The 12,044-nt window shown below is 47.0% G+C and overlaps 1 protein-coding gene across 1 annotated transcript in view; it reads right to left on the bottom strand.

Annotated features, from left to right (window-relative positions):
• LOC122924684 (alcohol dehydrogenase 1-like) overlaps nt 1–12,044 on the bottom strand; it is a 146,147-nt gene that overhangs the window by 99,265 nt on the left and 34,838 nt on the right. The window lies entirely within an intron of this gene.

The following is a 12,044-nucleotide window of genomic DNA, read 5'->3' as shown; positions in this document are numbered from 1 at the left end:
TAACTTATTAACGGACTGGTACAGAAGAGGAGAGGACCTTGCAGTTTAGGGCAATAATTCTACAAGGAAAAGGGAGGGAGAGAGTAGGTGAGGGTAAAAGTTGCTCATATGGTAGTGTAGTGGGAGCAGGGTTATTGTAGGCTGTAGGCTTTTCTGAAGAGGTGAGTTTTCAGGTTGCTTTAGAAGTTTTTGGTGTTGGGGAGAGAGGGTAGTGAGTTTCAGAGTTTGGGAGATACATGTGAGAAATCTTGTAAACGATTGTGTAAGGAACAGACAAGAAAAGAACAAAGAAGGAGGTTTTGTGATGATGGCAAATTACAGGTGAGGATCTTTCAGGAGAGTAGGTCAGAAATGTAAGCAGGGTACATATTGTGGACAGCCTTGTATGTTATTGTTAGTAATTTAAATTTAAATCACTGGGCAATGGGGAGCCAGTGAAAGGATTGGCGGAAGGAAGAGTTGGAATAGAAATGTCAGGAGAGGTGGATTAACCAGGCAACAAAGTTGAGAGTGGATTGTAGGGGTTCAAGAGTGTTAGATGGGAGGCCACAGAGTAGAATGTTGCAGTAGTCCAGGTGGAAGAGGAGGAGGACATAAACTAGCATTTTAATTTACTCCTGGTAGAGGAACTGTGTAAAATGGGGAAAGATGAGGAATTCTATTATCTACATGCTGAATTTTCAAAAGCAAGAGGAGATAAAGGAATATATAATGGATAAAAAGAAAAGGTAAGCAGGCACACTCTATTTGGGTTCTAATAAATATTTATTATGAATTAATAATCAGATGTTGGGTAATTAGTGTTTAGGTATATGTGGTTGTAGGAGTAGTATATGGGTATTATCACTCTATAGTGGGTACCCTAAAAACAAAGTAACATGAAAAGAATTTTTTCATACAATAATAAAGTTCAGATAAAATGTCTAGAATAAAAAGGCTGCAATAAAAAACGGCTGCAATAAAAAGGTGCAATAAAAAAACTGCAATAAAAAAGCTGGATTGAACGGTGAGTCTGTTAGGTCTTTCAAGTGCTATTTTCCTTATCACAGTGGCCGCTGTTCAAAGGATAAAACAAACTAAGTACAGTTGGTGGGGATATCTTGAATGCTTTGATATTCTTTTTGTGGAGATAGTTAATCAATAGGAAGTGATGCCGCTTAATCCAGGATAAATAATGCGCTGTATCAATATGTTTCTATGTAATTCACATGTATGTATGGTTGCGATACAAGCTGTAGGAGGAAGCGGAGCTCTGTGCCTGGGTGTGGCGTCCCGCACTGTCTCTGGCCACAGAGATCACTTACCCTTCCTAGCGCTGGTACTGTTTTCTTCTGCTCCTGGTCGGCACTTCCTGGGAGGCTGTATGATCAGTAGTGTCCCTCGTGTTGCCTTGGATGCTGGGGGCGTGGTTCGCGCATCTTGGTGAGTGACGTCAGCGGTCCCGCAGTAGCGATCCTGTTTAGGGCTTGTTCTTTCGTGCTCCTCCTACTCTGGTTCAGAGTCGCAATTAGTGCAATGATCCCCGGCTGCTTAAACGCGTTTCGGGTAGAGTTGAGCGAACACCTGGATGTTCGGGTTCGAGAAGTTCGGCCGAACATCCCGGAAATGTTCGGGTTCGGGATCCGAACCCGATCCGAACTTCGTCCCGAACCCGAACCCCATTGAAGTCAATGGGGACCCGAACTTTTCGGCACTAAAAAGGCTGTAAAACAGCCCAGGAAAGAGCTAGAGGGCTGCAAAAGGCAGCAACATGTAGGTAAATCCCCTGCAAACAAATGTGGATAGGGAAATGAATTAAAATAAAAATTAAATAAATAAAAATTAACCAAAATCAATTGGAGAGAGGTTCCATAGCAGAGAATCTGGCTTCCCGTCACCCACCACTGGAACAGTCCATTCTCAGATATTTAGGCCCCGGCACCCAGGCAGAGGAGAGAGGTCCCGTAACAGAGAATCTGTCTTCATGTCAGCAGAGAATTAGTCTGCATGTCATAGCAGAGAATGAGGCTTCACGTCAGCCACCACTGCAACAGTCCATTGGCATATATTTAGGCCCAGCACCCAGGCAGAGGAGGGAGGTCCCGTAACAGAGAATCTGTCTTCATGACAGCAGAGAATCAGTCTGCATGTCATAGCAGAGAATGAGGCTTCACGTCACCCACCACTGCAACAGTCCATTGGCATATATTTAGGCCTAGCACACAGGCAGAGCAGAGAGGTCCCGTAACAGACGATCTGGCTTCATGTCAGCAGAGAATCAGTCTGCATGTCATAGCAGAGAATGAGGCTTCACGTCAGCCACCACTGCAACAGTCCATTGGCATATATTTAGGCCCAGCACCCAGGCAGAGGAGGGAGGTCCCGTAACAGAGAATCTGTCTTCATGTCAGCAGAGAATTAGTCTGCATGTCATAGCAGAGAATCAGGCTTCACGTCACCCACCACTGCAACAGTCCATTGGCATATATTCAGGCCCAGCACCCAGGCAGAGGAGGGAGGTCCCGTAACAGAGAATCTGTCTTCATGTCAGCAGAGAATTAGTCTGCATGTCATAGCAGAGAATCAGGCTTCACGTCAGCCACCACTGCAACAGTCCATTGGCATATATTTAGGCCCAGCACACACACAGGCAGAGGAGAGAGGTCCCGTAACAGAGAATCTGTCTTCATGTCAGCAGAGAATTAGTCTGCATGTCATAGCAGAGAATGAGGCTTCACGTCAGCCACCACTGCAACAGTCCATTGGCATATATTTAGGCCCAGCACACACACAGGCAGAGGAGAGAGGTCCCGTAACAGAGAATCTGTCTTCATGTCAGCAGAGAATTAGTCTGCATGTCATAGCAGAGAATCAGGCTTCACGTCACCCACCACTGCAACAGTCCATTGGCATATATTCAGGCCCAGCACCCAGGCAGAGGAGGGAGGTCCCGTAACAGAGAATCTGGCTTCATGTCAGCAGAGAATCAGTCTTCATATCATAGCAGAGAATCAGGCTTCACGTCACCCACCACTGTAAGAGTCAATTTTCATAAATTTAGGCCCAGAACCCAGGCAGAGGAGAAAGGTCCCGTAACAGACAATCTGGCTTCATGTCAGCAGAGAATCAGTCTTCATATCATAGCAGAGAATCAGGCTTCACGTCACCCACCACTGCAACAGTCCATTGGCATATATTTAGGCCTAGCACACAGGCAGAGCAGAGAGGTCCCGTAACAGACAATCTGGCTTCATGACAGCAGAGAATCAGTCTGCATGTCATAGCAGAGAATCAGGCTTCACGTCAGCCACCACTGCAACAGTCCATTGGCATAAATTTAGGCCCAGCACCCAGGCAGAGGAGAGAGGTCCCGTAACAGACAATCTGGCTTCATGTCAGCAGAGAATTAGTCTGCATGTCATAGCAGAGAATCAGGCTTCATGTCAGCCACCACTGCAACAGTCCATTGGCATATATTTAGGCCTAGCACACAGGCAGAGGAGAGGTTCATTCAACTTTGGGTAGCATCGCAATATAATGGTAAAATGAAAATAAAAATAGGATTGAATGAGGAAGTGCCCTGGAGTCCAATAATATATGGTTATGGGGAGGTAGTTAATGTCTAATCTGGACAAGGGACGGACAGGTCCTGTGGGATCCATGCCTGGTTCATTTTTATGAACGTCAGCTTGTCCACATTGGCTGTAGACAGGCGGCTGCGTTTGTCTGTAATGACGCCCCCTGCCGTGCTGAATACACGTTCAGACAAAACGCTGGCTGCCGGGCAGGCCAGCACCTCCAAGGCATAAAAGGCTAGCTCTGGCCACGTGGACAATTTAGAGACCCAGAAGTTGAATGGGGCCGAACCATCAGTCAGTACGTGGAGGGGTGTGCACACGTACTGTTCCACCATGTTAGTGAAATGTTGCCTCCTGCTAACACGTTGCGTATCAGGTGGTGGTGCAGTTAGCTGTGGCGTGTTGACAAAAGTTTTCCACATCTCTGCCATGCTAACCCTGCCCTCAGAGGAGCTGGCCGTGACACAGCTGCCTTGGCGACCTCTTGCTCCTCCTCTGCCTTGGCCTTGGGCTTCCACTTGTTCCCCTGTGACATTTGGGAATGCTCTCAGTAGCGCGTCTACCAACGTGCGCTTGTACTCGCGCATCTTCCTATCACGCTCCAGTGCAGGAAGTAAGGTGGGCACATTGTCTTTGTAGCGTGGATCCAGCAGGGTGGCAACCCAGTAGTCCGCACAGGTTAAAATGTGGGCAACTCTGCTGTCGTTGCGCAGGCACTGCAGCATGTAGTCGCTCATGTGTGCCAGGCTGCCCAGGGGTAAGGACAAGCTGTCCTCTGTGGGAGGCGTATCGTCATCGTCCTGCCTTTCCCCCCAGCCACGCACCAGTGATGGACCCGAGCTGCGTTGGGTGCCACCCCGCTGTGACCATGCTTCATCCTCATCCTCCTCCACCTCCTCCTCATCCTCGTCCTCCTCGTCCTCCAGTAGTGGGCCCTGGCTGGCCACATTTGTACCTGGCCTCTGCTGTTGCCAAAAACCTCCCTCTGAGTCACTTCGAAGAGACTGGCCTGAAAGTGCTAAAAATGACCCCTCTTCCTCCTCCTCCTCCTCCTCCTCCTGGGCCACCTCCTCTTCCATCATCGCCCTAAGTGTTTTCTCAAGGAGACATAGAAGTGGTATTGTAACGCTGATAACGGTGTCATCGCCACTGGCCATGTTGGTGGAGTACTCGAAACAGCGCAACAGGGCACACAGGTCTCGCATGGAGGCCCAGTCATTGGTGGTGAAGTGGTGCTGTTCTGTAGTGCGACTGACCCGTGCGTGCTGCAGCTGAAACTCCACTATGGCCTGCTGCTGCTCGCACAGTCTGTCCAGCATGTGCAAGGTGGAGTTCCACCTGGTGGGCACGTCGCATATGAGGCGGTGAGCGGGAAGGCCGAAGTTACGCTGTAGCGCAGACAGGCGAGCAGCAGCAGGATGTGAACGCCGGAAGCGCGAACAGACGGCCCGCACTTTATGCAGCAGCTCTGACATGTCGGGGTAGTTGTGAATGAACTTCTGCACCACCAAATTCAGCACATGCGCCAAGCAAGGGATGTGCGTCAAATTGGCTAGTCCCAGAGCTGCAACGAGATTTCGCCCATTATCACACACCACCAGGCCGGGCTTGAGGCTCACCGGCAGCAACCACTCGTCGGTCTGTTGTTCTATACCCCGCCACAACTCCTGTGCGGTGTGGGGCCTGTCCCCCAAACATATGAGTTTCAGAATGGCCTGCTGACGTTTACCCCGGGCTGTGCTGAAGTTGGTGGTGAAGGTGTGTGGCTGACTGGATGAGCAGGTGGAAGAAGAGGAGGAGGAAGCCGAGAAGGAGGAGGTGGCAACAGGAGGCAAAGAATGTTGCCCTGCGATCCTTGGCGGCGGAAGGACGTGCGCCAAACAGCTCTCCGCCTGGGGCCCAGCTGCCACTACATTTACCCAGTGTGCAGTTAGGGAGATATAGCGTCCCTGGCCGTGCTTACTGGTCCACGTATCTGTGGTTAGGTGGACCTTGCTACAGATGGCGTTGCGCAGTGCACACTTGATTTTATCGGATACTTGGTTGTGCAGGGAAGGCACGGCTCTCTTGGAGAAGTAGTGCCGGCTGGGAACAACATACTGTGGGACAGCAAGCGACATGAGCTGTTTGAAGCTGTCTGTGTCCACCAGCCTAAATGACAGCATTTCATAGGCCAGTAGTTTAGAAATGCTGGCATTCAGGGCCAGGGATCGAGGGTGGCTAGGTGGGAATTTACGCTTTCTATCAAATGTTTGTGAGATGGAGAGCTGAACGCTGGCGTGTGACATGGTTGAGACGCTTGGTGACGGAGGTGGTGGTGGTGGTGGTGGTGGTACATCCCCTGTTTGCTGGGCGGCAGGTGCCAACGTTCCTCCAGAGGCGGAGGAAGAGGCTGAGGCGGCAGCAGCAGAATAGGCCGAGGCGGCAGCAGCAGAAGAGGTAGCAGGGGGAGCCTGAGTGACTTCCTTGGTTTTAAGGTGTTTACTCCACTGCAGTTCATGCTTTGCATGCAGGTGCCTGGTCATGCAGGTTGTGCTCAGGTTCAGAACGTTAATGCCTCGCTTCAGGCTCTGATGGCACAGCGTGCAAACCACTCGGGTCTTGTCGTCAGCACATTGTTTGAAGAAGTGCCATGCCAGGGAACTCCTTGAAGCTGCCTTTGGGGTGCTCGGTCCCAGATGGCGGCGGTCAGTAGCAGGCGGAGTCTCTTGGCGGCGGGTGTTCTGCTTTTGCCCACTGCTCCCTCTTTTGCTACGCTGTTGGCTCGGTCTCACCACTGCCTCTTCCTCCGAACTGTGAAAGTCAGTGGCACGACCTTCATTCCATGTGGGGTCTAGGACCTTATCGTCCCCTGCATCGTCTTCCACCCAGTCTTGATCCCTGACCTCCTGTTCAGTCTGCACACTGCAGAAAGACGCAGCAGTTGGCACCTGTGTTTCGTCATCATCAGAGACATGCTGAGGTGGTATTCCCATGTCCTCATCATCAGGAAACATAAGTGGTTGTGCGTCAGTGCATTCTATGTCTTTCACCGCTGGGGAAGGGCTAGGTGGATGCCCTTGGGAAACCCTGCCAGCGGAGTCTTCAAACAGCATAAGAGACTGCTGCATAACTTGAGGCTGAGACAGTTTCCCTGGTATGCATGGGGGTGATGTGACAGACTGATGGGGTTGGTTTTTAGGCGCCATCTGTGCGCTTTCTGCAGAAGACTGGGTGGGAGATAATGTGAACGTGCTGGATCCACTGTCGGCCACCCAATTGACTAATGCCTGTACCTGCTCAGGCCTTACCATCCTTAGAACGGCATTGGGCCCCACCATATATCGCTGTAAATTCTGGCGGCTACTGGGACCTGAGGTAGTTGGTACACTAGGACGTGTGGATGTGGCAGAACGGCCACGTCCTCTCCCAGCACCAGAGGGTCCACTAACACCACCACGACCATGTCCACGTCCGCGTCCCTTACTAGATGTTTTTCTCATTGTTATGGTTCACCACAACAACAAATATATTATTTGGCCCAATGTATTGTATTCAAATTCAGCGGGATATAAATTTGAGGCCTAGTATTTAGGCGCTGGGTGACCGGTATGGATTTAGTGACAGAATTAGACTTGGAAATGCACAGAAGCGTGTGTGTGAAGTTATTCTGAATGACCCTATGTGCACCTTGAATATTATATACCCTTTTAGGGATAGATTTCAAATAGCTCTGATATAGCAGAAACCACTAAATTATGAAATTGCTAAATTGGGAATTGTATTTCAACCCAGAACAAAAAATGTGCTTTGACGGACACTAAATATCTTGCCCAGCAACAACAGTACAGCGGTAACGAGAGATTTAGCGGGATATAAATTTGAGGCCTAGTATTTAGGCGCTGGGTGACAGGTATGGGTTTAGTGACAGAATTAGGCTTGGAAATACACAGTAGCGGGTGTGTGTGAAGTTATTCTGAATGACCCAATGTGCACCTTGAATATTATATACCCTTTTAGGGATAGATTTCAAATAGCTCTGATATAGCAGAAACCACTAAATTATGAAATTGCTAAATTGGGAATTGTACTTCAACCCAGAACAAAAAATGTGCTTTGACGGACACTAAATAACTTTCCCAGCTACAACAGGACAGCGGTAACGAGAGATTTAGCGGGATATAAATTTGAGGCCTAGTATTTAGGCGCTTGGTGACCGGTATGGATTTAGTGACAGAATTAGACTTGGAAATGCACAGAAGCGTGTGTGTGAAGTTATTCTGAATGACCCTATGTGCACCTTGAATATTATATACCCTTTTTGGGATAGATTTCAAATAGCTCTGATATAGCAGGAACCACTAAATTATGAAATTGCTAAATTGGGAATTGTACTTCAACCCAGAACAAAAAATGTGCTTTGACGGACACTAAATATCTTTCCCAGCTACAACAGGACAGCGGTAACGAGAGATTTAGCGGGATATAAATTTGAGGCCTAGTATTTAGGCGCTGGGTGACAGGTATGGGTTTAGTGACAGAATTAGACTTGGAAATACACAGTAGCGGGTGTGTGTGAAGTTATTCTGAATGACCCAATGTGCACCTTCAATATTATATACCCTTTTAGGGATAGATTTCAAATAGCTCTGATATAGCAGAAACCACTAAATTATGAAATTGCTAAATTGGGAATTGTACTACAACCCAGAACAAAAAAGGTGCTTTGACGGACACTAAATAACTTTCCCAGCTACAACAGGACAGCGGTAACGAGAGATTTAGCGGGATATAAATTTGAGGCCTAGTATTTAGGCGCTGGGTGACAGGTATGAGTTTAGTGACAGAATTAGACTTGGAAATACACAGTAGCGGGTGTGTGTGAAGTTATTCTGAATGTCCCTATGTGCACCTTCAATATGATCTACCCTTTTAGGGATAGATTTCAAATAGCTCTGATATAGCAGAAACCACTAAATTATGAAATTGCTAAATTGGGAATTGTACTTCAACCCAGAACAAAAAATGTGCTTTGACGGACACTAAATATCTTGCCCAGCAACAACAGTACAGCGGTGGGTAACGAGAGATTTAGCGGGATATAAATTTGAGGCCTAGTATTTAGGCGCTGGGTGACAGGTATGGGTTTAGTGACAGAATTAGACTTGGAAATACACAGTAGCGGGTGTGTGTGAAGTTATTCTGAATGACCCAATGTGCACCTTGAATATTATATACCCTTTTAGGGATAGATTTCAAATAGCTCTGATATAGCAGAAACCACTAAATTATGAAATTGCTAAATTGGGAATTGTACTTCAACCCAGAACAAAAAATGTGCTTTGACGGACACTAAATAACTTTCCCAGCTACAACAGGACAGCGGTAACGAGAGATTTAGCGGGATATAAATTTGAGGCCTAGTATTTAGGCGCTGGGTGACAGGTATGGGTTTAGTGACAGAATTAGACTTGGAAATACACAGTAGCGGGTGTGTGTGAAGTTATTCTGAATGACCCAATGTGCACCTTGAATATTATATACCCTTTTAGGGATAGATTTCAAATAGCTCTGATATAGCAGAAACCACTAAATTATGAAATTGCTAAATTGGGAATTGTACTTCAACCCAGAACAAAAAATGTGCTTTGACGGACACTAAATAACTTTCCCAGCTACAACAGGACAGCGGTAACGAGAGATTTAGCGGGATATAAATTTGAGGCCTAGTATTTAGGCGCTGGGTGACCGGTATGGATTTAGTGACAGAATTAGACTTGGAAATGCACAGAAGCGTGTGTGTGAAGTTATTCTGAATGACCCTATGTGCACCTTGAATATTATATACCCTTTTTGGGATAGATTTCAAATAGCTCTGATATAGCAGGAACCACTAAATTATGAAATTGCTAAATTGGGAATTGTACTTCAACCCAGAACAAAAAATGTGCTTTGACGGACACTAAATAACTTTCCCAGCTACAACAGGACAGCGGTAACGAGAGATTTAGCGGGATATAAATTTGAGGCCTAGTATTTAGGCGCTGGGTGACCGGTATGGATTTAGTGACAGAATTAGACTTGGAAATGCACAGAAGCGTGTGTGTGAAGTTATTCTGAATGACCCTATGTGCACCTTGAATATTATATACCCTTTTTGGGATAGATTTCAAATAGCTCTGATATAGCAGGAACCACTAAATTATGAAATTGCTAAATTGGGAATTGTACTTCAACCCAGAACAAAAAATGTGCTTTGACGGACACTAAATAACTTTCCCAGCTACAACAGGACAGCGGTAACGAGAGATTTAGCAGGATATAAATTTGAGGCCTAGTATTTAGGCGCTGGGTGACAGGTATGGGTTTAGTGCCAGAATTAGACTTGGAAATACACAGTAGCGGGTGTGTGTGAAGTTATTCTGAATGACCCAATGTGCACCTTGAATATTATATACCTTTTAGGGATAGATTTCAAATAGCTCTGATATAGCAGAAACCACTAAATTATGAAATTGCTAAATTGGGAATTGTATTTCAACCCAGAACAAGAAATGTGCTTGAACGGACACTAAATAACTCGCCCAGCTACAGCACTAAGGACAGATTTAGCGGGATATAAATTTGAGGCCTAGTATTTAGGCGCTGGGTGACAGGTATGGGTTTAGTGCCAGAATTAGACTTGGAAATACACAGTAGCGGGTGTGTGTGAAGTTATTCTGAATGACCCAATGTGCACCTTGAATATTATATACCCTTTTAGGGATAGATTTCAAATAGCTCTGATATAGCAGGAACCACTAAATTATGAAATTGCTAAATTGGGAATTGTATTTCAACCCAGAACAAGAAATGTGCTTGAACGGACACTAAATAACTCGCCCAGCTACAGCACTAGGGACAGATTTAGCTGGATATAAATTTGAGGCCTAGTATTTAGGCGCTGGGTGACCGGTATGGATTTAGTGACAGAATTAGACTGGGATATGGCCAAAAAATAAACAGACTATTGCTGGTTAAATGCACTTGGTGTGACAGCTTCACCCTGATGTAGGCTTTAGCCAAAAAACAACCACACCATTGAGGGTTAAATGCACTTGGTGACAGGCGCAGCTTGCCCCTGATTTAGTATATGGCCAAAAAATGAACAGACTATTGCTGGTTAAATGCACTTGGTGTGACAGCTTCACCCTGATGTAGGCTTTAGCCAAAAAACAACCACACCATTGAGGGTTAAATGCACTTGGTGACAGGCGCAGCTTGCCCCTGATTTAGTATATGGCCAAAAAATGAACAGACTATTGCTGGTTAAATGCACTTGGTGTGACAGCTTCACCCTGATGTAGGCTTTAGCCAAAAAACAACCACACCATTGAGGGTTAAATGCACTTGGTGACAGGCGCAGCTTGCCCCTGATTTAGTATATGGCCAAAAAATGAACAGACTATTGCTGGTTAAATGCACTTGGTGTGACAGCTTCACCCTGATGTAGGCTTTAGCCAAAAAACAACCACACCATTGAGGGTTAAATGCACTTGGTGACAGGCGCAGCTTGCCCCTGATTTTGTATATGGCCAAAAAATGAACAGACTATTGCTGGTTAAATGCACTTGGTGTGACAGCTTCACCCTGATGTAGGCTTTAGCCAAAAAACAACCACACCATTGAGGGTTAAATGCACTTGGTCGCAGCTTGTGCTGGCGCACCACAAGACACAAAATGGCCGCCGATCACCCCAGAAAAATGTGACTGACAAACGGTCTGTGCAGCCTAAAAACAGTGAGCAATTGAGGATCAGCAGCTCAATGATCCACAGCTGCAGATCGATCAGTTAATCAAGTCCTTTGGAGGAGTTAATCTGCCTAATCTCGCCCTACTGTCGCAGCCGCAACCTCTCCCTACGCTAATCAGAGCAGAGTGACGGGCGGCGCTATGTGACTCCAGCTTAAATAGAGGCTGGGTCACATGGTGCTCTGGCCAATCACAGCCATGCCAATAGTAGGCATGGCTGTGATGGCCTCTTGGGGCAAGTAGTATGACGCTTGTTGATTGGCTGCTTTGCAGCCTTTCAAAAAGCGCCAAGAAAGCGTCACAAAAGCGCCAAGAAAGCGACGAACACCGAACCCGAACCCGGACTTTTACGAAAATGTCCGGGTTCGGGTCCGTGTCACGGACACCCCAAAATTCGGTACGAACCCGAACTATACAGTTCGAGTTCGCTCATCCCTAGTTTCGGGACTTAGTCCCTTCATCAGTAAGTGGAGGATCTGTCATGGTCTTACCTTCGTTTGACATGTGCTGGCGGCCATCTTGGTTTCTGGGTTTCTTGTAGCCTCCCACCCTGCGGCTTCTCCTTCCCACTGGGAGGAGCTGGATGCCTAGCTCATATATATAGAAGGTCTGTGGCTTCAGTTCCTTGCTTGGTCCTCCTGTGTTCACATGCTTCTAAGACTGCTGCTGCTTCTGGTTCCTGATCCTGGCTTCGTCTGACTACCCCGTTGGTTCCTG

This window comes from Bufo gargarizans, chromosome 1 (assembly GCF_014858855.1).
Source record: "Bufo gargarizans isolate SCDJY-AF-19 chromosome 1, ASM1485885v1, whole genome shotgun sequence".
Lineage (NCBI taxonomy): Eukaryota > Metazoa > Chordata > Amphibia > Anura > Bufonidae > Bufo > Bufo gargarizans.
This window is presented reverse-complemented; position numbering and strand designations above follow the sequence as displayed.